This window comes from Myxocyprinus asiaticus, chromosome 44 (assembly GCF_019703515.2).
Source record: "Myxocyprinus asiaticus isolate MX2 ecotype Aquarium Trade chromosome 44, UBuf_Myxa_2, whole genome shotgun sequence".
Taxonomy (NCBI): Eukaryota; Metazoa; Chordata; class Actinopteri; order Cypriniformes; family Catostomidae; genus Myxocyprinus; species Myxocyprinus asiaticus.
Window position 1 is genome coordinate 9,819,420 of NC_059387.1, and position 27,094 is coordinate 9,846,513.

General features: G+C 37.3%; 1 protein-coding gene across 3 annotated transcripts in view; it reads left to right on the top strand.

The window, feature by feature from the left end:
* LOC127434152 (phenylalanine--tRNA ligase, mitochondrial-like) overlaps positions 1–27,094 on the top strand; it is a 220,526-nt gene that overhangs the window by 31,101 nt on the left and 162,331 nt on the right. The window lies entirely within an intron of this gene.

Genomic DNA, 27,094 nt, shown 5'->3' on the forward strand with positions numbered 1-27,094 from the left:
TAAGTGATCAAAAAATCGTATTTAACCACCTTATTTAAACATTTACCATCTCCAACGGCTCCATTTGCCTTCAAGCAAGCATCTGTTAATGAGAACAGTTGGAAAATTACTAATAGCCTACAGATTAAGAACTAAAGACAATTCTAAATGTAAAGACAATAATAATCAAAATAAATAAGCCTAATAAATGCCCTTGTGCTCCCAAAATAATGCTGCCAAATGTGTGTTCTTATCGAACTTATGTTTGTACTACAGGGGGCAGTGGTGGCTCAGCGGTCAAGGCTCTGGGTTACTGATCAGTAGGTTGGGGGTTCAAGCTCCAGCACTGCCAAGACACCACTGTTGGGCCCTTGAGCAAGGCCCTTGACCCTATCTGCTCCAGGGGTGCTGTATCATGGCTGACCCTGCACTCTGACCCCAGCTTAGCTGGGATATGTGAAAAAAAAAAAAAGAATTTCACTGTATATGTGCAAATGTATAACATGTGATAAATAAATACAATTATTAAGTTATTAATTATGGTAATATAGTTAATGCTGCCTAAAGAAAACTCAATTTTAGGTTCAAGGTGTCTTGTATTACTTTATGATTTAATCACTTTTGTCTTTGTTTCTTTAATACAAAGAGATAAATTACTGAACCTGCAGAGTTGCATTCACAGTGCATGCCAACCGTGCGGAAATAAAGCGAGCTAAACTCACAGCACATCTTGAGATTATCGGCGATAATTTGCAGCATTCTTACTGACAACATTATTCTTACAAACAGTTTTCAGATGAATGAAACAGAGAAAAAAGAGTGAAAACTCATTGCATGCGCTTGTTCCACATGACAAGCTCGTGCTGCATGCTTCTGAAGAAACAGCGAATCAGACACAAGCATTGACGGCTTTTCTTTTGTCTGCTCTTAAAAATACAATAAAGTGTGTTTCTTCAAGTGCATGTCTTTGTGACTAACAGCATTTCTTGTCATGTGTCACTGTGAGACAGGTTGCCCGCCTCTTGCGGGTAGATGAGCAAAATTACCCATGCATGAAATACATTTGGGCGAGGAGCTTGCGGACTGGATTCAGCCTTGTCGCATTTTGTGGGTGCTTGTTCCACACCCTGGCCACTATTTAATATATTTGGCGACTTCCCAGATCCATGGTTTTGCCATTTCCTGATATTGTCGATCATCGTCTGTTCGCAATCAGCATTGGGATCTTTGTAAGACATCGTCAATATCTGATTACATCGTCCTATCGCCCAGCCATAATGCAATGCTGCCTCAAAATTTGGCCAAATTTTTGCAAGACTCATATTAATTTCCTTTGCACATGACTGCTTCATTCTCCAATCACACGCTTCTATGAGCACCTGCCTGATTGCTGCCAGTGTGACCGTGCCCACACACTTCCCTTACCACACAGAGCTCCAGAACTCCCATGTGCTTCTATTTTTGTGGGGCTTTACCATTCTAGACAGTTTCCTGTTGAAACAACAATACCTGTTGGGAACACAGTGTTTATGCAATCGATTCCACATCAAGCCATCTTTTGAAAGAAAGGTTCGCCCAAAAAGGAAAATTGGTCATTCATCATTTACTCATTGACTGACTTTTTCTTCTATGGAATAATAAATATTTGCAGAATGTCCAGAGATCTTTTTCACAATGGGAACTGGGGCTGTCGAGCTCCAAAAATATCACCATAAATCACCACAAAAGCATCTAAAAGTACTCCCTATGACTTTTGCACTACATTCTAAGTCTTTTGAAGGAACCGTTGTGTAAGAAACTGACCGGAATCTAAGTAGTTTGCTTATAAAAGTGTTTCTTTGCCATAGCTGTAATAAGGTTAATCAAATGAGACAACATTAATGAGATTAATCAAATGAGATTTGAGAAAAATGATGCATGAACTGTATGGACTACTTTTTTGTACTTTTATTATTATTTTATTTTTGCTAACTTTGTTTTGTTCCACAGAAGAAGTAAAGTGATACAAATTTGCAATGACAGGATGATGACAGAATTGATATTTTTGGAACAAAATATTTCTTTAAAGGTGCACTCAGCAAGATTTTAGAGGCTCTTACTCGTCCCATCGGTCCCAGTTGTACTTGTGGTTCTGGACTCTGTGCTGACACCCATCGTCCTGGATATGTCCTGAATCCTGAACCGAATATGTTTGTTTACCTTCTGTTTTGTTACTTTTAGTGTGTGTTTTTATTCATCTCATAATACACATCCCTGTAATGGACATTCTTGGATTCAGTCCAAATGATTTTTCACATGTTGTTGCACGCTGAACTGTGATCGTGCAGCCGTGGCTCGCGAGCTCTCTGCCGGGCTGCCCAAAATCTAGAGTTCTGGCAAACTTGACGCAAATTTGTCGCTCATTATTTTCACATGCAAATGAGCTTATGATTCGCCGCAAATGTTTGCCAGATGTTTGCAGCTCTTCACCGGTAGTGGTGAACATACAGCAAACCTTTGGTGACAATGGACAATTTGCTGCAAGATTGGTGCAAAGCTCATTTGCAGGTGAAAATGAACAGTGGCAAATTTGAGGCAGTTTTCCAGCTAACTTGCCTTGAGCTCTCGATTTTTGTAAGGGTGAACACCGCCATATGCTCGTGCTTTGGCGTTTGATGTCGCACCGCTTATCTGTGATTCGCCACGAGAGCTGCAGGTCGTAGCAGTTTATTTCATCATTCCAGTAGGGACCTCTTGTTTGGACATTTTGTCTTTCCACTTCCACTCGTTCTGTTTGGACTGTCTGTTGGATCACACTCCTGCTGATATCATCACCCAGGACTATGTTTGTAGTAAGTATATTGCATTTGTTGTTCCCTATCTGTCACTCACTCGACATTGTGTCGATGTAGTGACACTAGAGGTCCCTATACAAAACGCCACAATTGGCTGAACTGTGTTATGTGAATTGGCGGTGTGTGGTGGGCAGACGACTGTGTGCCTCATAGCCAGCACACCAGGTCGACACGTAACCTCCCCCAACATGGTTACTTGTGTAACCTCCGTTCCCTGATGGAGGAAACTAGACGTTGTGTCCCTCCTGCCACAACGCTGAACTACCCGCTGAAATGGCTGGACCTTATATCGGCTCCTCAGCATAAAACCTGAATGAGTGGTTGCATACCAGCTCCTTTTATACCCGAATGTCCTGGGGAGTGGCATGCAAATACCACTCGCCAATTTTCATTGGCCTTTTATCAAAGACCAGAGGTGTCTTGGGCTCCCAAGAGTGACCCCTAGTGTCACTACATCAACACAACGTCTCGTTCCCTCCATCAGGGAACGGAGGTTACACAAGTAACCATGACGTTATATTGTTTGGTTTGCTTGTTTTGTTTACATGTACTTTTATGTTTGAGCATTGGCTGAAAGCACTAAATAAAGTAAACATGTTATTATTATTGTCATTATTAGTGGTAGTAACTCAGTCAGTTGCATGACACAGTGTCATGTGCTGTCAACATGGCAGCGCCCCTGAGAGGGCAACCCGCTCCACATTTCATTACTGATATGACTGGAGTCTTCGTCTCACAGGAGTGCAAAAAAAATGCTGTCCAGGTCTTTGTGTAAAACTTTTTTTAATAAGCAATAACTTAGTGCACCTTTGAGGGGGAAATTTTCTTTAAATCCACTTCTTCCACCTGTAGAATCTGTAATGGGCACAATTTAATTGTTATGTCACTCTTGTCTCAGCTGTGTTGACTGAATTTTCTCTTGAAATGTGGAAAAAAAACTTTGCCAAGACCTCAGGACTGTTACACCACCGATTCTTTGATTTTTGCTCAAGGAGAGTTGACTGAGCTAGCATCTCTGTGGAATCTCAGTAAAGACAGTCCTTTTGACTGTTTCATCAATGAACTCTAGACAGAAATAAAAAGAGAAATAAAAAGAGACAGGCATTCCTCAGAAGTGGCCTTTAAAATTAAGCTGCTTGCCTCAAGAGACATAATGGTTTAATGAAGTGTGTTAAAATGAAGTGTGTTAACACTGTTGCAAGTGCAGGGATTTCAGTTCAGTTCCCTCCAAACCTGTTGCCTCAGTGTGAAACCTATTCTGTTTCACATCACATTGTGATATAAAAAAAGAAACAAACATTTTGTCACCTTGACTTTCAAGTCAAGATCAACTGGAATGGAATGTACTCTTGGGAAGCTCCTACTTTCTCGTTGGGTATCTGTATAACGAGTTCTCGTACATTCAAGGCAGAAACAAAATACATAGTAGCCCCACCAATACAAATAACAACAGATTTTTGTGCCAGTGGCTAAACATAAGTGAATATACCTTCATAACTTGTACACAACATTTATAAATGTATTTGTTATATAATAAATAATGTATTCATTTTTTGATTAATAAATCAGCAAAGTGTACTGACTGATCGCACTGTGAATTCAGCGATAGTTGGTCGATAGTTCTGTGCTTACCAAAATTTGAACCACTGCCCCCAGTGGCCGAAGATGGAAGCATTGTTGAACGTATGGGCACATGTGAGCTCTAGTGAAATGTGCACAAAGTGTTGCCAAAAGTGAGTTGTATTTTTAGTTAGTAAATGATGTAATACATTCAATAGGAATGCATATTTTATTAACCGTACACTCTAACCCAAACCACAACCCTAAATTAACTGTCAGTGGAGTAAAAATGTCATTTCAAAACTAAAATGCAAACTCTGAATTTTGCTCTCCATAGTTTTATGTAAATGTGATTACTTCCTGGTTCCCATGGAACCAGAACCCACATCTCAGAGGTTGCTTGCTCAATGTGCCATGAGTAGTGTTAGAGGGAAAGGATATTACATTTGAATTGATGCAAAAATATCTGATGGTGGATTGCACTTGTCAGAAATTCAGCAGAATGGAGTTGACTTCAGAGTATAGGAACATTCGGAAGCAACACTGAATTAAAATTTTCTGTTGAGTTCATATACCGTTGTATACCATATTATTATTAAAATACAGCACTGAAATTAAATAAATTAATTCACTACCATCTGTTGTGGAAAGGGCCCTTCCACTGCAACAAATCTGAAATCACTGAAAATTCTGAGTAAATCTGACTTTGCTTGGTCATTCATGTGATGGCAGCTCACACTTACAGTATTTCCGGCTCCACTTGAAGATCACATAATAGAATCCCTATCTGAAAGACAGGGATGAAGTCAAGCCACAAGTGGAAAGTGTCTGGTAAGCAGATTATTGCTTTAAGAGCTGTCATGTCAAGTCTGTCATTTTACCATCATTGCATCAGATGTGACAGTTCATAATGCAGACGGTACCGACAAACAGTATGCATCATGGAAAGTGACTGGCTCTGAAGACTGAGGGTCGATTAGGGACAACACACGCACACACAGTTTACCTTGTTTGCTCTTTTGCTGGAAACTACCAGGGCTCTGGCAGGCATGGTGGAGCTCTGGTCTTTTTTTATTAATCCCCTTTTCTACCCAATTTGGAATGCCCAATTCCCACTGCTTACTAGGTCCTCGTGGTGGCGCGGTTACTCACCTCAATCCAGGTGGCGGAAGACAAGTCTCAGTTGCCTCTGCTTCTGAGACAGTCAGTCCGCACATCTTATCACGTGGCTCACTGTGCATGACACTGCGGAGACTCACAGCATGTGGGGGCTCATGCTACTCTCCGCGATCCACGCACAACTTACCACATGCCCCACTGGGAGTGAGAACCACTAATCGCAACCATGAGGAGGTTACCCCATGTGACTCTACCCTCCCTAGCAACCGGGCCAATTTGGTTGCTTAGGAGACCTGGCTGGAGTCACTCAGCACACCCTGGATTCAAACTCGCGACTCCAGGGTTGGTAGTCAGCATCAATCCTCGCTGAGATTCCCAGGCCCCCAGTTGGAGCGCTGGTCCTTAAATTCACTTCTATTGCATTTATAACCCTGTCAGAGAAGCTGTATGTTAAACGTTTGCTTACAGTAATACCACAAAAGCAAACTGAATACCTAATGTGACTTATTTCAAACTTATTGCATTTTTGTGAAACCGATACTGTTTTAAGTCATATCATGATTTTATAAAAGTAACACAAAGCATTATATCACCTTGAATTCCATTCAAGATCAACTCTAATGTGCACTTGGTAAGCTGATTGAGACAGGATATTCACAAAATAAATAAATATATAAAAATGTATTAGTAAATGTAGTAAAAAAATAAAAATTATATATATATATATATATATATATATATATATATATATATATATATATATATATACATACAAGACGTGGCAGGAAAGCTAAAGGCAACCATCTGATGCATGCAGGGTCTGAAATTCAGAAATAAACTTTTCCTTTTTCTTTTTTTTTATTTTTTTTTTTTTTATTTGTTATTCCAAAATTAGCTAGCCTACCAGTCAAGGTGGCTGGTAGAGAGTATACCAGCCAGTCAGATTTCTTACCTGCCATTTTTTTGGTGATTTAGTTGAATATTGAGGTGGATTTGACAGACACGAGGATGTTTAAAAGTGAACTGCTCTATCAAATAAGTAATGTGTATCTTAAACTGCATATTTTCATGTGAATTTATTCACGAGCCTAAAGAACACATAATTTAACAAATCCTGGTTTATTCAGAGTGAGTCAATTAATTCAGACAGATTCTTGGACTCTATAATTTCCAGTCATAAAAACGGAATTAACTAAAATACTAAATTTGACATATTTGGGATGAAATGAATGTACAACCCCAATTCCAAAAATGTTGGGACAGTATGAAAAATGCTAATGAATACAAAAATAAGAGTGATTTGTAAATGATATTTTCCCTTTGCTATATTGAAAGCACTACAACTACAGGTTATATGATGTTTTAACTTGCAATTTGTTTTATTTTTTATTTTTTTTATGTACAATAATTTCAAATCAGATGATTGCAACAGGCTCCAAAAAAGTTGAGACAGGGGCAATTTAAGACTAAAAACAATTTGACGAGCTAAAATAACAAGGCGATGTGAAACAGGAGATGTTAATCAGGTGAGGCAATCGTGTCATAGCATATAAGAAGCCTCCAAAAACAGCCTAAACCTTCAAGAGCAAGGATTGTTCGAGACTTGAAAAATTTGCCAACAGACACTTCAGCAAATAATCCAGCACTTTGAGAACAATGTTACCCAAGGACAAATTGGCAGGATATTTTGCATTTCACCCTCTAGATTGCACAATATAGTTAAAATATTCAAGGAATCTGGTCAAATCTTGATGCATAAAGGGCAAGATGAAAACCACTTCTGAATGCGCGTGATCTCTGATCCCTCAGACGTCACTGTCTTAAAAAACATAATTCATCTGTAATGAACATGGGCTTGGGATTACTTTAGTAAACCTTTGCTAGTCAACACCACTAGCTGCTGCATCCACAGATGCAAGTTAAGACTTTACTATGCAAAGCAGAAGCCATACATCAACACTGTCCAGAAGCGCTGCCGACTTCTCTGAGCTCGGTCTCATCTGAGATGGAAAGTAGAACAGTGGAATCATGTTTTGTGGTCTGACAAGTCCACATTTCAAATTTTTTTAAAAAACACAGCCATCGTGTTCTCCGGGCCAAAGGGGAAAAGGGCCATTTAAGCTGTTATCAGTGTCAGGTCCAAAAGCCAGTGTCTGTATGGGACAGGGGTGTGTCAGAGGGCACCATGCATGCAGATAGATATGTACAAATTTTGGAGCAACATATATTGCCATCCAGCACCATCTTTTCCTGGGATGTCCCTGCATTTTCCAGCAGGACAGCTTCAAATCGCATACTGCCCAGATTACAAGTGCATGGCTGTGTAAACAGAGAATGTGGGTGCTAGATGGTCCTGCATGCAGTCCTGACCTGTCTCCAATTGAGAATGTGTGGTGCATAATGAAGCACACCATACGGCAATGAAGTCCCCATAAATTGCGCAGCTAAAGAAATTCCACTTTCTAAACTTAACAGTCTTGAGTCTTCAGTGCCCAAATGCTTAATAAGTGTTATTAGAAGAAATGGTGATGTTTCACAGTGGTAAACACACATCTGTCCCAACTTTTTTGGAGTGCGTTGCAATCATCTGATTTGAAATTACTGTACATAATTGTATTATTATTTTTTTTAAAACAATGAAATTCACAAGGTAAAACTTTATATAATGTGTAGTTTTAGCGCTTTCAATAGAGCAAAGGGTGAGTATAATTTACAGATCGCTCATTTTTGTTTTGATTAGCATTTTTCATACTGGCCCAACTTTGTCGGAATTGGGGTTGTATGAATGCACAATTAATCAAAGTAAAATTGTGGTATGATGATTAAACTACAAAAGGCTGAGAATTAATTAAATAAGTCTGTGCGCATTAAAGTGAATGTGTGAAGCTGGCTGCTCCTACACTGATAGAACCTGACCGCATCATAAACATCACGCACGCTCTGTGTGTGTGTAGATGACAAAGAGCAGAGCACATGCATATATATTTATATAATGAAATCACAGCCTTTTACCATTTATAAAGCACAATAAGCCATATAGTGAACTGCTTATCCAGAAATGAGAATCTGTCATCAAAAACATAAAACTAAAAGTGCTTAATTCGGTTTTCCGGCAAAAATAAAAGCTCAATTTCCCTAGACGCGTGAAATTGAAGAAATTGCAACAGAAATATAATACCATTGTATGGTAAAATGTAACATTCAATCTAGTATTCATAAATAATAGTAATAATAATAAATAATAATATATCAGTAATAATTACATTACATTTAAGCAATATCTCACAAGCAAGAGTTCTGTTGTACTATATACAAGTTTTCATTAATGCTTTCATTAATACAGTGATGCTCTGTTGATAAAATTGAATTGAGCCTCAAAACACGGAATACAGAAAACAAATTAACGTAAAACACATACTTCAAAGTCAAGTCAAGTTTATTTATATAGTGCATTAAAAAAGGTAAATAAATAAATAAATCATATTAAAATTAAAAAGTGATATATATAAAACAAAAATGATAGATTTAAGATTTGCAGTTTCTTGAATTGTACCAAGAACAATCGTTACTACCTCAAATTTAGTAAAAAGCTAAAGAATATATATGGGCCTGTAGGCTGGATTTAAGCATTTGAATAATGGGAGAGGACCTAATGAGATGAGGAAGACCATTCCAGAGCTTTTGGGGCAGCGACAGAAAAATAATTTTGGGAAAAAAATAAAACAAATTTCAAATGGCCCTAAGATTCATCCTGTCACTGCTCTGACTGATTCGTAAATCCTTTTGATTCAATAAAAAGAGCCGACTTTTTTTTGTCCACATCCCTCAAAGCATGCTTGTTTGAGAACTGTTAGCGCAACCAAACGTCATGAAAATAATTTGGTTATGGTATTTATTGTTTATTTTTATTTTTAAATGTGGCTGGATTTCTGAATGAGAACTGCTTCTCAGTTTCCAACCCTAATTCTTCTACATAACTTTAAAGCAATCATTACTGTTTTTAATTAAAACCTATTTGCACATCCTCTTGAAATTTAAGAGTGGTCTTCCAGTCTTCCTGATGGCATGAATGGTCCTAACCATTATCTTTATCTTGCTTCTAGATTTATAGCTAACTAAGGCTGTAATCGATGAGCAGCGGGGAATTAGCAAACTATTATTCTGCAATAATCTAGCTGTAATAGCAGTTGTTCTTTCTAAAAACACCTGCTGTCATTGGTCCTCAAACTGGAACATGTCACATTACTTTTATAAGTTGACACAGGCATTCATAGAAAGTAAAAAAAAAAAAAAAAAAACACCTATCAGAGTGGCTGGTGACTTAAATTTGACCAGTTATTATTATTATTTTTTTTTTCTTAAAGTCGAATGTGTCTGGCTCACTGGGGGTCTAAATGTAAATATTATTAAATTAAGGCACAATCAACAATCATATATTTATCACTTGGCACAATGATGACAGACATTATTAGCTTTATTTTCTGATATAGAATAATTTCCTGTACAGCTGATTTAAAACGACGTCTGTTGTGAAAAGCGCTATACAATAAAAATTACAACTTGATCTGAATTGATTTACACATTTGGCACATGTCTGGTGTCCATTTCAAACCCTAGATGCATGTGCTTAGCTGGTTAGCATGTGCAATTAGCCCCTGCTGGTAGATGGTGTAACTACACCATTATGCAGGCACAAAGCATATTTCTCCATACATTTTTTTTGTTGTTGTTTTTTTCACTTGTCATTGTGGCATAGTGCATAACATTGCATTCAAAAAAGACTGCAACAAATGATCAGCGTAGAATTTACAAAACACACCAACAGAATGCAAGAAGGACACAATGTAATGAAGAAACAGGAAGTGGGACATTCTATTACGGGGGCGGTAGAATGTTGGCTGAGGTGCGAGGGACACCAGTTAGTGCGTGGGTGAGGATGGCACTACCCTGCGTTTCCGTGGGAACAGTGCATCAGCCAAGATGCGTGGCTCCTATGCCTTGGACTGGCATGAGGGCTGCCCTATCTCCGAGCCCAGCATGGCCTCTTAGCAGGCGCCTTTGAGCTCCTCAGCTCTTGGTTTCCTGTCAGGTGGATGGCTCTGCCGTGGGTGTGTGTAACGGCATGGTTTGTTAAACTCCAACCCCCCCCCCCCCCCCCCCCCAACACACACACCCTCATTTAACCCCTCGACTGAATCACCATCTGAGGTGTGAAAGCTGTGTCAAGATATGGTCATGCCAGCGATCAGTGGACTTGTGCCTCTACCACTTGCACACAACACACATGGGTGGAGGGATGTCAAGGTGTGAACTACCATTTTTTAGCAGTCAGCAGTTTGTTTGTTTTTCTCTCTCTTATATTGATATCTTTTAGTTACGTTTTTAAACCCCTTCATATGAAAATTGTTTGCTGAAAGAACGTTGGAAAAAAAAAAAAAACACAAAGCAGTTAGATGACCTTGTCTTATGTTTATGTGCCATGGTCATATTCTCAGATAATGACCTCACTGGCCATGACTTGGATCGCCATTAATCGCTGTCTCTTTCTTTTGATAGTGACAGTTCATCACTTGCACTCAAATTGCCACTTGTGATTTACTGACACTGTTCTACAAACTGTACTTTCTCTGAGGAGCCACATTGAAGACATTTGATGGACACTTTGAAGTTTCCACTACAATCTCAAGATCACTTCTGTGATGGCTTGTTGGCTTTTGTGGTCGCTGATGTTGTTTTGCTCACACTTTATACTCGAGTGCCTGACATCAAGTTGACAATGAAAGTTCCCCGACTGTGTTTTAGTAGCAACATTTTGAGAGTTTTTAGTGGACATTAGCTGTTACCAATGGGTTTTCCTTTGCTTTTTTCAAAGAAACACATCTGTGTTGCTTGTTCTTCCATTGTTGGTCATTGTACAACAGTTTGTTTTAGCCCTTTAATCTAATTGGACAAGTGGCGTCCCATAATTGCTGATATTTAGTTTAACAGCACTGGGACGCTTCACATAGACATGCAGTTAGTCAGTACATCTTACTTCTGTGATATTAAAATTAATTTGTTGTAATGTTATAGCAACCTAGAAACACAGCAGAGAATTCCTGCACAGAACTTATGATGACTTTTAAGTCATTAAAAACATGTAGGATTATTTGAAGATTAATTCGGAAAGGGCATGATCCATCTAAATGATCCATAAGCAGCGATTTAAACATGAACCAAGAAGTGGCATACTGATGTAGTGATTACAGCACTGAGGTGCCAGTTACACATGACTCTGCATGTGCTTGTCATGCTCTTGTCTGCTGGTAACCTTCACACTGCCGTGGGTTTCTGTCTATAGGCAGAGCCTGCCATTAGAGTGGAAACATGGTGGGAACATTAGCATCAGTGGTCATAATGATGATGGAGGTGATGTCCTTGAGGAGGTTTTTAAACCTCTTTCTGTTCGTTAATGGTTGGACGGTGTCTTTGCACATGATCTGTTTGGACTCTAATCCTGTGGATCTGTTACAGTTTATTTACAAGAAAAGCCATTTGAATTGCACCTGAAAACATCGCTATAAAGCAAATTATCTGTAAAATTGTAAGTGCGTTTAGCGGCACGTTCTTACACTGATTATGCTTAGTAAGCCGACAACGTGTGTGGTCATGGATATGCCTTAAATGCCATTCCTTTATTGTGGTAAGGGCATAAACTGTTTAAGCAAAAAAAAAAAAAAAGAAAAAAAGATTGCCGTAAATTTTTGCCCATTATCCTGAATTTGCGTTGCATATAAACACCTTTATTAGCATTCTTACAGCTTATATACAATGTGCGCAAGTGTTGTACACATGAAGTTTTACGTTTTCAAAAACGGAGAATAATTTAAAATATTATGTAAATGTGATTTTCTGTTCTCGGATTTTATTTCAGTTATCAGCATATTGATGTGCATGTAAACCCACTTATTATGCTTATTTGCAAAGGAATTTTTCAGCAGTCTTTGGGGTGTTACATTAGCACACATTACGTCATCAGATTACTTTTTTGGAAGTAACGAGTAGAGTTTGATTACTTTATGAATTTACACCATAATATCTGAGTTTCTTTTTCAAATAGGTTGCACGGAAATTTTTTTTTTCTATTTATTCAGTTTATTTAATAACAAATAATGTAATTTAAAACTTCTCATTTGCCAAAAACGTAGGCACATAAACATATGCAGTACACGTGACAAATCAAACTCTGTCTAAAATTGAGCGGTGTGAAAAAATAAAAATAAATGAAAAAAGATTGCTCTCATACATCTACATTATTTAGGTGTATAGCAGGAAACACCTCAACATCAATCGTATTGTTCCTATTATGAAAAAGAAAGAGCCTAGGCCAACCGACTGTGATGAAAAGTAACATTTTACTTTCCATAAAAGGTGTAACACAATGAATTCCTTTTTTTTTTTTTTTTTTTTTTTGGAGTAACGCAATAATGTAGCATGCTACTTTTAAAGGTTATGTTCCCCATCATTATATTTCAGAGAGCTGATACAATATTGTTCAGTTCAGATAGCTATAAATGGATGCAAACTGAATTGCCATTGGTGTTCATTACATTCACAGTTATTCATTTGGAGGACATTTACTGTATAAGGGACTTCAGTGGAATTATTTTATCATTATGTATTCCTTGAGAATCAAACCCATGATCTTGGCATTGCTAATAACATGCTCTACCAGTTGAGCTACAGGGACTTCAGTCATTTCTTGTGGTAAGATCTGTTGTATACTCTTGTATATTCTGTTTGTTGCACACCAGATCTCTCTTTGATGCCAGCTCATCTGAGGGTGACCTGGCTCTGCATGGATCCACTGGTGCCCACAGAGCCTGAACACACACAGGCCAATCAGACCTGGGCAAAGGCGTATGGCACGGGCTTCCCGCCAACCTGGCACTCTCAAAATAGCATGGGGAAAAGAGCTGGAGGGAAAATAAATGTCATGCCATCTTATTCTCAGGCAGTGTCCCATGAATTTTAATCCCTTCAGTGGCATGAATGAGTGGTCACGTGTGTTGCATGAGACCCGAATAGAAACTACTGTTTGTATATTGCCGTATATTTAATAAATAAATAAACTTAATAACTTAGACACACTTCTTTTGTCTTTGGAAATTTTGTCAAGACAAACATTGATTGATTGATTGATTGATTGATTGATTGATTGGATTTTGACTTTTAATAATGTTTTGTTAGAAAGGCATAACATCATTATGCAATTAATAAATGACCCCTATGTTATGTTACACAATGGCAACTTAAACTTTGCATATTGGTAATGAGGACGATATATCACAATTAGACACCAAGCAGCGTTGCCATCTGTCTGTACTACAAATTGAGCTCAGAATTTATGAACAAGGACACTGTAAATGACAAGGGTTATTGTACAGAAAGCCACATTCAATAGTTTTCTCTTCAAAATGCCACCAGAGAAGAGTGCCAGTCATCAATGTATTAAGATTTATGACACTGCAGTGTTAGTGTCATCCAAGCTGGATCACATGTAGCAGCTTGCAATGGTAGAGTTAAGGGGGAATTCACTAAAACGAATGGTTCCTGGCCCACTGATTGTGTTGTTTATTTGTACACACTGTCTGTGTTGTTTTAGCACCCAATTCACTAAAGGATTTATGCAAATTAGATAATGGTGCAAACATACCCAAGAATTTAGTGCTGAACGCAAAAGAGTGCAATAGTTTTTCACACAGACATACACTGGCGGCCAAAAGTTTGGAATAATGTACAGTTTTTGCTCTTGTGGAAAGAAATTGGTACTTGTATTCACCTAAGTGGCATTCAACTGATCACAATGTATAGTCAGGACATTAATAATGTGAAAAATTACTATTACAAATATAAACAAACTGTTCAGAACTTCTTAAACTACTTCAAAGAGTTCTCATCAAAAAATCCTCCACGTAAAGCAATGGCAGCTTTGCAGATCCTTGGCATTCTAGCTGTCAGTTTGTCCAGATATTCAGGTGACATTTCACCCCACACTTCCTGTAGCACTTGCCATAGATGTGGCTGTCTTGTCGGGCACTTCACACGCACCTTACAGTCTAGCTGATCCCACAAAAGCTCAATGGGGTTTAGATCCATAACACTCTTTTCCAATTATCTATTGTCCAATGTCTGTGTTTCTTTGCCCACTCTAACCTTTTCTTTTTGTTTTTCTGTTTCAAATGTGGATTTTTCTTTGTATTGTTCCCATAAGGCCTGCACCCCTGAGTCTTCTCTTAACTGTTGTACATGAAACTGGTGTTGAGTGGGTAGAATTCAATGAAGCTGTCAGCTGAGGACATGTGAGGCATCTATTTCTCAATCTAGAGTCTATGATGTACTTATCCTCTTGTTTAGTTGTACATCTGGCCTTCCACATCTCTTTCTGTCCTTTTTGGGGGCAATTGTACTTTGTCTTTGAAGATTGTAATGTACACCTTTGTATGAAATCTTCAGTTTTTTGGCAATTTCAATCATTGTATAGCCTTCATTCCTCAAAACAATGATTGACTGACGAGTTTCTAGAGAAAGCTGTTTCTTTTCTGCCATTTTTGACCTAATATTGACTTTAAGACATGCCAGTCTATTGCATACTGTGGCAACTCAAAAACAAACACAAAGACAATGTTAAGCTTCATTTAACAAACCAAATAGCTTTCAGCTGTGTTTGATATAATGGCAAGTGAATTTCTAGTACCAAATTAGCAATTTAGCATGATTACTTAAGGATAAGGTGTTGGAGTGGTGGCTGCTGGAAATTGGGCCTGTCTAGATTTGATAAATTACTTTTTTCAAATAGTGATGTTGTTTTTTTACATCAATACTTTGTGATCAGTTGAATGCCACTTTGTGAATTAAAGTACCAATTTCATTCTGAAACAGCAAAATCTGTACATTATTCCAAACTTTTGGCCACCAGTGCATATATATATATATATATATATATATATATACACACTCACTGGTCACTTTATTAGGTACATCTGTACACTACTTATTCATGTGATTATCTAATCCTGTGGTTCTCAACTGGTTTTGCTTCAGGACCCAGATTTTACACTGGACATCAAGTGGCGACCCACCATAGTAAAAAACATAACCTGTATTTAATGCATCCTGGATAGCATTTTCTTTTATCTTGCGTAGTTTTGTTCATGGTTTTCAAGTATAAATCCATTTATCAAGTGATATAATTTTTTTTGTTGATGTCAACATGAAAAAAGAAGTTCTCTTCCTCCTTTTTAAAAGTTGATGAGTATATTTATTTATATAAGCCCAATATATTTATTATCCAGTTTATTTCCTAATATCAAACATCATTCTAACAGAACATATATTACAAAGGAGGAAAACTTTTTTTATAATTTGTCCACAATTCTTGGAGGTCCAGATTTTAAAGCCCTTCAATGTATTTGGCCTTATATTTACAGTGTAATGACATATAAGTACAGGCATAAGACCATGGCTAGGTCAATCTAGCTCTTTCTAATAATAGTAATAATAATAATAATAATAATAATAATAATAATAAATTATAGTGTTCATGAAAAATAGGATAGATTCTACCTAATAGAGTATTTTATATGAAACTATAACATTTGTCAAAAGATCACATTTACTGTTACTTTGTATGAGTAATGATGTAATTTTAAAAACAACAACATTATTTTGGCACATAGTACAGTGTTGTTATGTTCCACCTCACTGCTGTGTATAATGTCAGGGCTGCCTGTTTGAGAGGTTTGACTTCCTCCATAGTGATTTAAAATAGAAAAATTCTCACTAGAATTCAAATGGGCATTGATGCGTGCACCAGAGATACAGCTGATCAGAGAGCAGATCATTGGCGCGAGTTGTTCCATTACACTTGCATGAAAAACAAGCTTAATCACACCGCGAAAGTATTGCGTTGCAGATGAGAAGCATTTTTGCGTGTATAAAGCACTGAAATTTCACTTAGGCAGCCGGCAAAAAATTTTCAATGGGAGAACAATGGCATGTTCTTTCCCTGCTGTCCGCGACCCAGTCCGAACAGGCCTGCGACCCACTTTTGGGTCGTGACCCACCAGTTGAGAAACACTGATCTAATCATGTGGCAGCAGTGTACTGATAAAATCATGCAGATATAGGTCATGAGCTTCAGTTAATGTTCACATCAACCATCAGAATGCGGAAAAAATGTGATCTCAGTGATTTGGACCGTGGCATGATTGTTGGTGCCAGATGGGCTGGTTTGAGTATTTCTGTAACTACTGATCTCCTGGGATTTTCACACACAACAGTCTCTAGAATTTACTCCAAATTGTGCTAAAAAAAAAAAAAAAAACATCCAGTGAGCGACAGTTCTGTGGATAAAAATGCCTTGTTGATGAGAGAGGTCAACAGAGAATGGCCAGACTGGTTTGAACTGACAAAGTCTATGGTAACTCAGATAAACACTCTGTACAATTGTGGTGAGAAGAATATCATCTCAGAATGCTATTCTGAGATGCGGGTTGGTGTTGTTTTGGCAGCACGAGGGGGACCTACGCAATATTAGGCAGGTGGTTTTAATGTTGTCACTGATCAGTGTGTGTGTGTGTGTGTATATATATATACATATATATACATATATATATATATATATATATATATATATATATATATATATATATATATATATATACACACACATACAGTATATACATTTTATTGCACAATATTCAATTAAATATATTTTTGTTCAAAAGCGTAGCATGCACTGATGTGCAGTTTCTGCGGTTTGTTTGTCGTGACTATGATTGGTGTAGTTCTTCATCAAGAATCCATCAAGATTTTTTTACTTATGGAACCAACTGTTCACCTTATTTGAACTGCACAATACTAGATCTTGTGGGTTGGTTCTGAGTCAGAAATGCAACAGACTATTGCAATCTGGCATACTTTACTTTGATTTTACAGCATTGCTCCACTACTTTGATCCAGGGTACTAAATTGGCTCTTTAAAATGCTGAAAGTGCGCTTGACTATATCGCGTGAGGATACATGCTCAATGATAATGTCTTTTTAATAAAGTAAAGTACACCACCTGCTTTTCATTGCCTGTTATAGTGAGACATTAATTTTACCAGGGAAATATCACTGAGTTTGTAAAAAAAAGCATGCATATATTTAAAATAAGCCTTATTTACATGTACGTGATGAAAAGGTTACACTGTATTGTGACATGTTTGTGAATAATAATTTTTTCACTGAAATACTGTGCGTTGTCACGCAGATATTTAGTTAATTTGTCCGTTAGTGCTAAGGTGAGTGCTTTAGTGCACTTTTTCACATTCTGTCTAACCCTCTCTTTCTCAACTAATACAGATCTCTTGCCATCTACACTATTCCCAAAGTAGCCGACACTGACTGACACCTCTATCTACAGCTGAGCCTGCGGCAGATTGTGTACATGCCAGGTCATGTGTATGTTTGGCTGAGTCTCTGATAGCACTAGAAATACTGCTTCACCACCGTGGTGCTGTGCGTCGTCTGAAGCGGAGAGTCACGTGAATTAAGGCACCACAGAGGCCTCATCTAAGTGAGTCTGACTCACTTAGCACATAGCCACAGGAAAAGGCTAATTCACAGTCTCTCTCCAATGCACTCCACCTTGTTTGTTGTCCCTTTCTTTTTCTGTTTCTGTCACTACAAATAGCATTATTTGGATGGGATTCGTTTTTGAAACATCTTTTGAGTTACATTATTAATATTAGACGACTGTGATTTAATTTACTGATTCGAACAGGATTGGGATATCTGCACTTATATCTAGTGTGGGAGTGTCTGTTATCTGGATATGGGCATTACGAAAAGTCGTGCTCTTGATGTGGCATTACAAAACCCATTGAAATAAACAAGACATACTGTACTGTATATAGGGCTGTGCCAGTACAATCATATTTCGATATTGTGTTTCTTTTTTTTTTTTTATGAAATTGTATCGATACTTCCATGTATCAATATTTTTATTCATCTGTTTGTGTATAGTGAAGGAGCAGGTTGTCTAGATAAGAGTAAACACTGAGACTGGTGTTTCTCAGTGATGTCAGTGGTGCTTCTTTGAGGTGCAAGAGTACTCGAAACTATCCGGTACCAACTGTTATTTTTCCCAGAAAGTTGGCCAAATCATTTAGGATTTAGGATTGTGCACCAGGCAGTGCAATGAGAAATGTAAAAATAAATCTGGAGATGCATTGTTCGAAAATAATATTCCACAATCACCGACATTCCTATTCAGACAGGATTAGATCTATTGTGTTAGAACTGTTTCTAATTAACATACAAACAGAAAGAGATTCACAAATAGAAAGTTGGTTCACAAATAAATTGAATGAGATCCACAAATATATGGTAGGAGTTTCACAAAAATGAAGTGAATTCACAAATAAATAAATTATTAATTATTATTTGCAAATAAAACAGTGATTTATGTATTATTTATTTATTTATTTATTTTTACTCACAAACACAACACTGCCCAACATTTATTTGTGAATCACTTCCTGTGTAATTGACCCTTCGCTATGCCCCGCCTTAAAAGCGCTTCTGACCAATCCTGTCTTAGCAAATGTTGCCCTGCCGCCATTACTCTGACACATCTATTTTCAAATGACAGCCTATGGAAGTAATGTGTCTTTGAGTACTTTTAAACGGTATTAAGGTTTCTATCATTTTCTGTCATTTCTAAACATTAGAAGTGTGATGTTAAATGTTGAAAGTTGCAAATAGATCATTTTTATTGCAAAAGTCCTGATCTAGCTAACTGTGTTGTTTTGAGTTTCTAGACTGAAACTCCTGGCTCCATGATGGGAAATATGATTCCTAATGTTACATGTAAATTCCGAACACCTGACATTACAAAAGAACAGCAGTACAGCTACTGCCTTTATAAATCATGATTCATATCAGATAATTGTCAAAATAATGTGAGAATCTCAGTTGTGTCAATTAATGTGCCCTGTAATTGCTCATGAGCGAATGATTTTTGAAATTTGTAAGTACAGTTGCAAACTGTGAGTCAGCATATTTGCTTCTTGCTGGGGATTTTAGCTGCAATTAGTAACTTGGACAGAAATCACATAAAAGTTAATCTGGCTTCAAACTGTCTGTTTGGCGGTCTTGAAGCCAATCATTTAGTTTATTTATGGTGAAACAAACACAGGTACCTCTAGAGACAATTCTACCTCTCTCAGTATAGAGACTTGGCTGCTTTACACATGAGTTACAGAACTGTAAATCTTCAGTTATGACTTTGCCTGATCCCTAATAGATCCCTGTATCATGTTCCTGAAACCTTAAAGCTCTTACTGATATTTGGGTTTTTAACGGTTGAAAACTAGTTGGGTCAGATGAGTAATGGGGCCGAGATGGTACTACATTCTGTTTGATTTTTTCTAATGGAAGAGAACCAGGATCTGGAAAGGAAAGTAAAGGATTGTCATCCATTTGAACACTGCACAAGTTTACATGGAACAAGATTAGACAAGTCTGGAGTTGCCAGGCTTTCTGAAGTATCTGATGCAGCTCTCGATACAAACACCTTTTACACTTGGCAAACCTGTGTATGACATTAATGTTGTTGCAAAAAGGCTGGAGAGTTCATTCCATAATAGGATGAAAAACTTCTGAAGAACATGCTGCCCAAGTTGGACCAGGTGTCATTGAAAAACCGAATAGTAGGACAGGAAAAATAGAGGCATCACATCCTTTTTTCTAAAACTCTGAATGCAGTCCCAACTGGTCTTTGAACACTCTCAATGGTAGTGGTCGATCAGTATGCTTTTTTGTTTGTTTGTTTGTTTGTTTTTAATGGCCAATACAACTTGGTCTCATAGAATCATGTTGCTATACCTACATTTTGGCAAAGATATATTCATGTGGCTCATTATAAATATCATGGCAGTTTCCTGCTGAAATAAACACTAGAGGCGCTACAACAACAATCGCTAAATTCACACCGCAGCTGAATGTGGCCCAGATCTGTTTTTTTTTTTGTTTGTTTTTTTTTTTGCTCAAATCTGTTTTTTTGGTTAGGTTTTTCACATGACATTTTAAATGTAGCCCATATCAGACACTGGTCTGAACAGCCGACACTCTCAAATTGACCCGCATGCATGCGTCCTTGAGCATAATGAATTCAATTATAATTAAAAAATTTAATTATCCGTTTTTAACGCAGATAAGACACATGCCTGATATTATGTCCGTGAGTGATGGAGAAAGACCGTTGATGGATAAAGTATTTTTATGTAGTCATTTGCCTTCGGATGGTGGAATTTAAATAATCATCAAAGTTCAAGTGTAATATTACCTACGAGCGAAACACACCCTAAAATAGAAAAGAAAGCAGGAAAAATGGCATTACATACAGTATATGTAAGATAAGAAGAGTTATCTTTATTTTATATTTCCATTTACTGGCTTGCATTCATATTTTGATACAGTTTGAGAAATATAGAAACTGTGTTTTCCGAGCGAGTGGCACAAGCAAAGAGTGTCATTATATAAATCTACATCTGTATCTTTTCATATGCATATTTAATGTGCAATCTAAATGAATCGCTGAGCCTAACTGTTGAAGCCTATGCTTTTACTTTATTTCCTTAAAAAGAAACTGAATGCGTTAACTACACAGATATGACTCGCATGATAAAATGTAACAGGCTGGAAATCAAGCCTGAAAATGACGAATGTACAGTAGAGGTAGATTCATGTCACATTAAATCTGACCTGGCTGTTCACACCGAAGACACATTGGAAAAAATCAGATACGTATGCGATTTATTTCAGCATATGAAAGTGACCCAGATTGGATTTGAAAATGTCAGATTCATCCAGTTAACAGATGTGTGTCTCATGTGAGTGAAAAAAATCGATTTGGGCCACATTCAGCTGCGGTGTGAATGTAGCCAAAGACTTCTGTTCACTTTCACATAAATCACTAGTACAACAGCATTATCAGTTCATAAACACGTACTTTTCGCCCTGTTCCACAACTTTTACTATAGTGCATGACATGTAAGGCAATACATTTTAATGTTTGCGTTATATAACTAACTATATTTACAAACTTATTGAAGCACAATTAAACTGTGCAGTATTTTATCTGATAGAGCATTGCACTTACGATTCAAAGGACTGGGGTATGAGTCCTGAAGAGCACACAAGTCGACACATGAACCGTCAGTGTCACAAAAGCAACACAAAATGACGTGGTTGCTAGCAATTGCGTTTTTCATCTCACATTTGCTTTTTGTGACACTATCGGTTAGGTTTAGGTTAGGGAGGTTTTGTTGATTTAAACCTCAAAAGAGCATTAACCTTAGACCTTAGAACCTTAGAACCCAGAAGTAGCCGACTCCCCTTTGCATGTCAAGTCACTCCATGAAGATTATCTCAAGATCTGTTAATCGTATCACATGTTTAATCGGGAGCATCTGCTTTAAGTAACCATTGCTTGTATTTTGTTTGTTTCATGAAAAAACAAAATTGTAATTTAATCTGTTTGTGTGTAATTATACAATATGTGTATTGGTGTGTGGTTTGTTTTGGATCATCCAGCATCAATTACGTTATACAAATTGCTTTGGACTTTAAGTCGCAAAACATTTTGGATGACAAAAAATGTAATTTATATTCCGCATAATACCTTGGCTTTGTCGATACACTATTTGTCCATCACTGATCCACAATGTGCTATGTGCACTGGCAATGTCTTTAAATGTAGGAGTATTCCCAACAGCAACTTTCGAAACAGCTCTCTCTAAAGATCCCTTCAAAATGGCAATTACAGAAATGTGTAGGCAGAGGACACTTTATGGATGTCCTTGCTTGAAACAGTCCCATGATTATCTTCTTAGCCAAAAGATTTGAAAACAAGAAAGATCATAATGATTTTTTAGGTATATTATTTATTTTAATTGCTTTTATAGTTGCTATATCATGGTATGTATTCATGTTAATAGTAAACATGGTGAGACAATCCCTGATTCTCTTCAGGACTGCCACCTTAATGGGGTTGCACCACTGTAGGGAGTAGGGTGTTGGGAAGACCTCTTCAGCAACCGCTGGATGAAGCACCCGCTGTTAGCCTTATCTTTATGTATTGACCCTGTGCCTTCAAATTTACTTGAAGTATCCTTGAAGAAGATGACTCTTAGCTTTCTGTTCTTGTTCTCCCATCTTTGTATAACTAGCATCAAATATGTTTCATAAACAAAGAGCATAAGTTGCATGGTGATAAAACATCTAAGGGAGTTTCTCCTTGATACTTTTGCCTTTGGCTTGCTCACTGGGGGATTTGAAAAGCTGCTTTGCAACAATGTATTGTAAAAAGCACTATACAAATTAAATTGAATTAAATAGTTAAAAAAAACTGAAAATTAATCTGAATCTAAGCAGTCCATAATCCAGTCATCTCACATTCACTTTCACACACCTTCATTATTACCTTAGGCGTTTGAACACAAGACATGTTCTCATGTTTCACCTGCACTTTTTTTAGTTGTCGGTCCATATACAGTACATACAGAACATGTGTGTGTCAGACCAATGTCTTTGGCAGTTGCAGTTTGTTTCTCAGCATCCTGACTGTTTTTAAGTTGCTGTGTCAAGTTTAAAATATTTAATAATTTTGATATGCAAAGAAGCACATCAATGTCAGTTTAAAAACAATGGGCCAATTAGAAGAAACTGTGGTTGGGACAAGCATCTTGAGCGTATTGATCGATTAATATAACATTTGTCTGCTACAATGCCCAATTACCCTGCACAACATATCATTAAGGACCAACATCTGACTCTTTTTAAACAAAGCTTGGGGAAAAAAAATTCTCAGTTACCATGAATCTCTGATGACTGGCAACAATCCTGGGCATTAAAACACATTTTAAGACACCTTCATTCTGCATCCTGTTCCATTCCATTGCACTCTGTTTAGCTGTTTTTGTGTATGCAGCTTTACACTGCTTCCTATTCCAGGATAGCAGTGACATCATCTCAGCTATGCAGCCAAGCAATACTGCTGTCTTTATTTCTTTCAGACTGCTAGAAAAAAAAAAAAAAAAGCCAAATATTCCGCGTAGAATTACGCTCCATTCAGCACAGCTTCTCAAGTATTGGGTCTCATTTAATTAACAGTGTTTAAACAGATAATTACATTTCAGCCTGATCTCATTAAAATTAAGTTTGCAGCATTTTTGCTAAATTATATTATGTGGTTCATTATGTGTATCGTAGCAGTTCCGAGGTGAAATGTACACTGTGTGGCGCCAAAAGCGAGTTAAATGGTCTAAACAGATGAGGTTTTTGAAGCTAATTCTCTTTAAAATCAACAAAACTGACCTCCCTACCCTAAACCTTTAACCTAAGCCTAACCGACAGTGTCATAAAAGCATATGTGTGATAAAAAAGTGCAACTGCTGAAGTGATTTTGTGGCGCTTCAATTACATTTTGCCTCACGTGTCGACTCTTCGCAATTGAGCTACCTCGCAACTTGATAGTGCTTGATTAAGCTTGAAAAGTAGTTGGTTATGTAATGCAAACATTAAAATGTATTGCCTTACAAGTCATGCACTATAGCAAAAGTGATTTGAATGTCATAAGATAGCACTGTATGAAGAACAGGGCAAAATCGAAGTGTTTATGGACTGACATGAACTGAATCTGCACTTCTGCTCATGATTTTTATAAAAGACAAAATCGTTGTTGTAGCACCTCCAGTGCAGGAAACTGCCAGGGTAGGTGCAACGAGCCACGTAAAAACCAGATTACAAAAATGTAGGTATAGTAACATGATTCTATGAGACCAGGTTAGCTAATTATGATCTGTTAGAACCAGGGTAAGAACAATTTTTTGTACGTACACGTCTGTTGTGTGAATTCGACAGAAATTTAGCGTGAGAACCTGTTTTGTGCATATAAAAACATTTGTACACGCTTATTTGTGAACGAGGCCCATTCTCTGCTCTGGTATTACAGGTGGACAGCAGGCATCCAAAGAACCATTAACTAAATTTAGAATGTAGAATTATGATGAGGTTCTCGACTTTGTGGCGAGGTTGAAACTTTTAGAAAACTCTTTCAGATAGGGAGTAATAAGAGTATACCATGCTGCATTCATGCTGATCTTCTCGCAGGTGGATGGGTGACCTTTGACCCTTCATCACACACTGTGCAGCAGATGTGACTAGATGAGACTGATTTCATTAACGTCTGAGCGTGTCTAATTAATACAGACGTTAAATGCTGTGCTTAAAGACTTCCTCCTTCTCGCAGGCCTACTCTTTTGGCCTGAAAGTTAGGGCATTATGTGTGGCCTTGAACACTGATCTACAGTCAGGTTTCCTCATCTCACCTGAAACCAAAATAACGAGGAAGTGAGAATATGAACTTATCCAAGATGAACTCCAGCATTAATGGCCTAAAAATAATTATTCCCAAGGGTGAAAAAAGTAATTGAGAGAAATAATACTTATACAGTATATAAGGAATGTTCCAGGTTCAACACAAGTTAAGCTCAATCAGCAGCATTTGTGGCATAACGTTGATTAACACAACAATTGATTTCGACTTGTCCCTCCTTTTCTTTATAAAATGAGATTACAGTGAGGTACTTACAATGGAAGTGAACTGGGCCAGTTTTTGGAGGGTTTAAACAGAAATGTAAAGCTTATAATTTTATAAAAGCACTTGCATTAATTCTTCTGTAAAACTCATGCATTATTTGAGCTGTAAAGTTGTTTAAATCATCATTTTTACAGTGGTTTTAGGGTTTGTTGACATTACATCGTCATGGTAACTAAATTGTAAAATTGGCTCTAACTTTACACAGAAAAGGTTAGTAAGTGATTTTATCACACTTAAATCATATTTACATGCATATCCTTTATGCCTTGTGGCTATACTTTTGAAACAGTATTTTAACGTTCAGAAATTGCCCCCCATTCACTTCCAGTAAGTGCCTTACTGTAACCTCGATTTTTGCTTTTTTTAAAGAAAAGGAGGGGCAAGTCAAAATACATTTTTGTGGTAATCAATATTAAGCCACAAATGCTGTCGATTGAGCTTAACTTGTATTAATCCCGGAATATTCCTGTAAAAGGATTTTTCACCAAAAAGTGAGAATTAGTACAATGGTAGTTTTGGTACTGGAAAGGTACTTATTTGTAAGTGGTGTTATTGTTTTAAGTACATTGTAAATACCATGAATATGGTAGTCAAACATAGTAATCCATGGTATAAATTGAAGTACCATAGCATTATCATCTGATGGTGTTAAAGTTCTTTATTGTTAGAGAGATTTTGTTTTTTGTTTTTTGTGCAGACTACATGACTTTGAGCAAATTGCACATATGTTTTAGCTTTTAGGTATTTATGTGTACCTCTACATGTGTTCGCTTTGCACTTTTTTACTTTTTTTTAATCAAACAGAGCCGTCTGACAACTGTGCTCAAGATGACATCCATCTATGGCACAGACATCTTCAATGCTGCCATACTGCAATGCCACTGCAGTACACCACACGCTTTTTTTTCCTGCGGTTTTGCGTAACAGTCTTAGCCCTGACAGTATGCATGTGTACTTGAGAGTGCATAAGTCTCACCGCGTGACAATGCCTCTGTTTAGTGCTGCTCGCCAGAGAGAGACAGAAAGAGTGAAGAGATAAATAGGAGTCTGTCCTTTCTTTCAGCCTCATAAAATATTGCTTGGCTAAGGCAAATATTTGCGGCATGCCGAGAGAAAGAAGATTAGTCTGGGATAAATACAGCGCTGTTCTCCCCTGTGTCATCAGTACATCCACCACCTGAACATAAACCTGCACCACACTAGAGAGAGAGAGTTAGAAAGAGAGAGAGGGATGGTGAAAAAGAAAGAGTGGGAATGGGAGAACTGGGGAAGAAGGGGATAAAAGTGTGTAATATAATAGAGAACGAGCAAGGGAAAAAAACAACATAAGGAAACAAAAGATGCCTACATGCCACAGAAGCTTCCAAGTATTAGAACTGGAATGGAAAGTGGTGAAGGGAGAATACACTAACAAATAAAGGTACTCTGTTCCTGTACTCTTTGTTTGTTTTTGTTTTTTGGACGTGTACCATAGTATTATTTGAAGTACTTCAGTTTTTAGATATGTACCATGGGAATAGCATTGTTCTTTGAACATGTACCATGGTAATACCATGTTTTTTGGCATGCGCCATGGAAAAACCATGGTTCTTTGAAAATATTCCATTGTAATACCATGGTATTCTTTGAAATATACCATAGGAATAGTATGGTCCATAGGAATAGTATGGTCCTTTGAACATATAACATATAATACCATGTTTTTGGCATGTACTATGGGAATAGCACAGTTCTATGAACATGAACAATGGTAATACCATGGTATTCTTTGAAATACCTTGGATTTTGGACATGTACTGTACCATGGGAAAAGCATGGTTCTTTGAACTTTCCATGGTTATACCCTGGTATTTTTTATTTAATTTTTTTTTTTTAAATTTTAAGTGGAGTACCTTGGAGTACCATGGTAAAT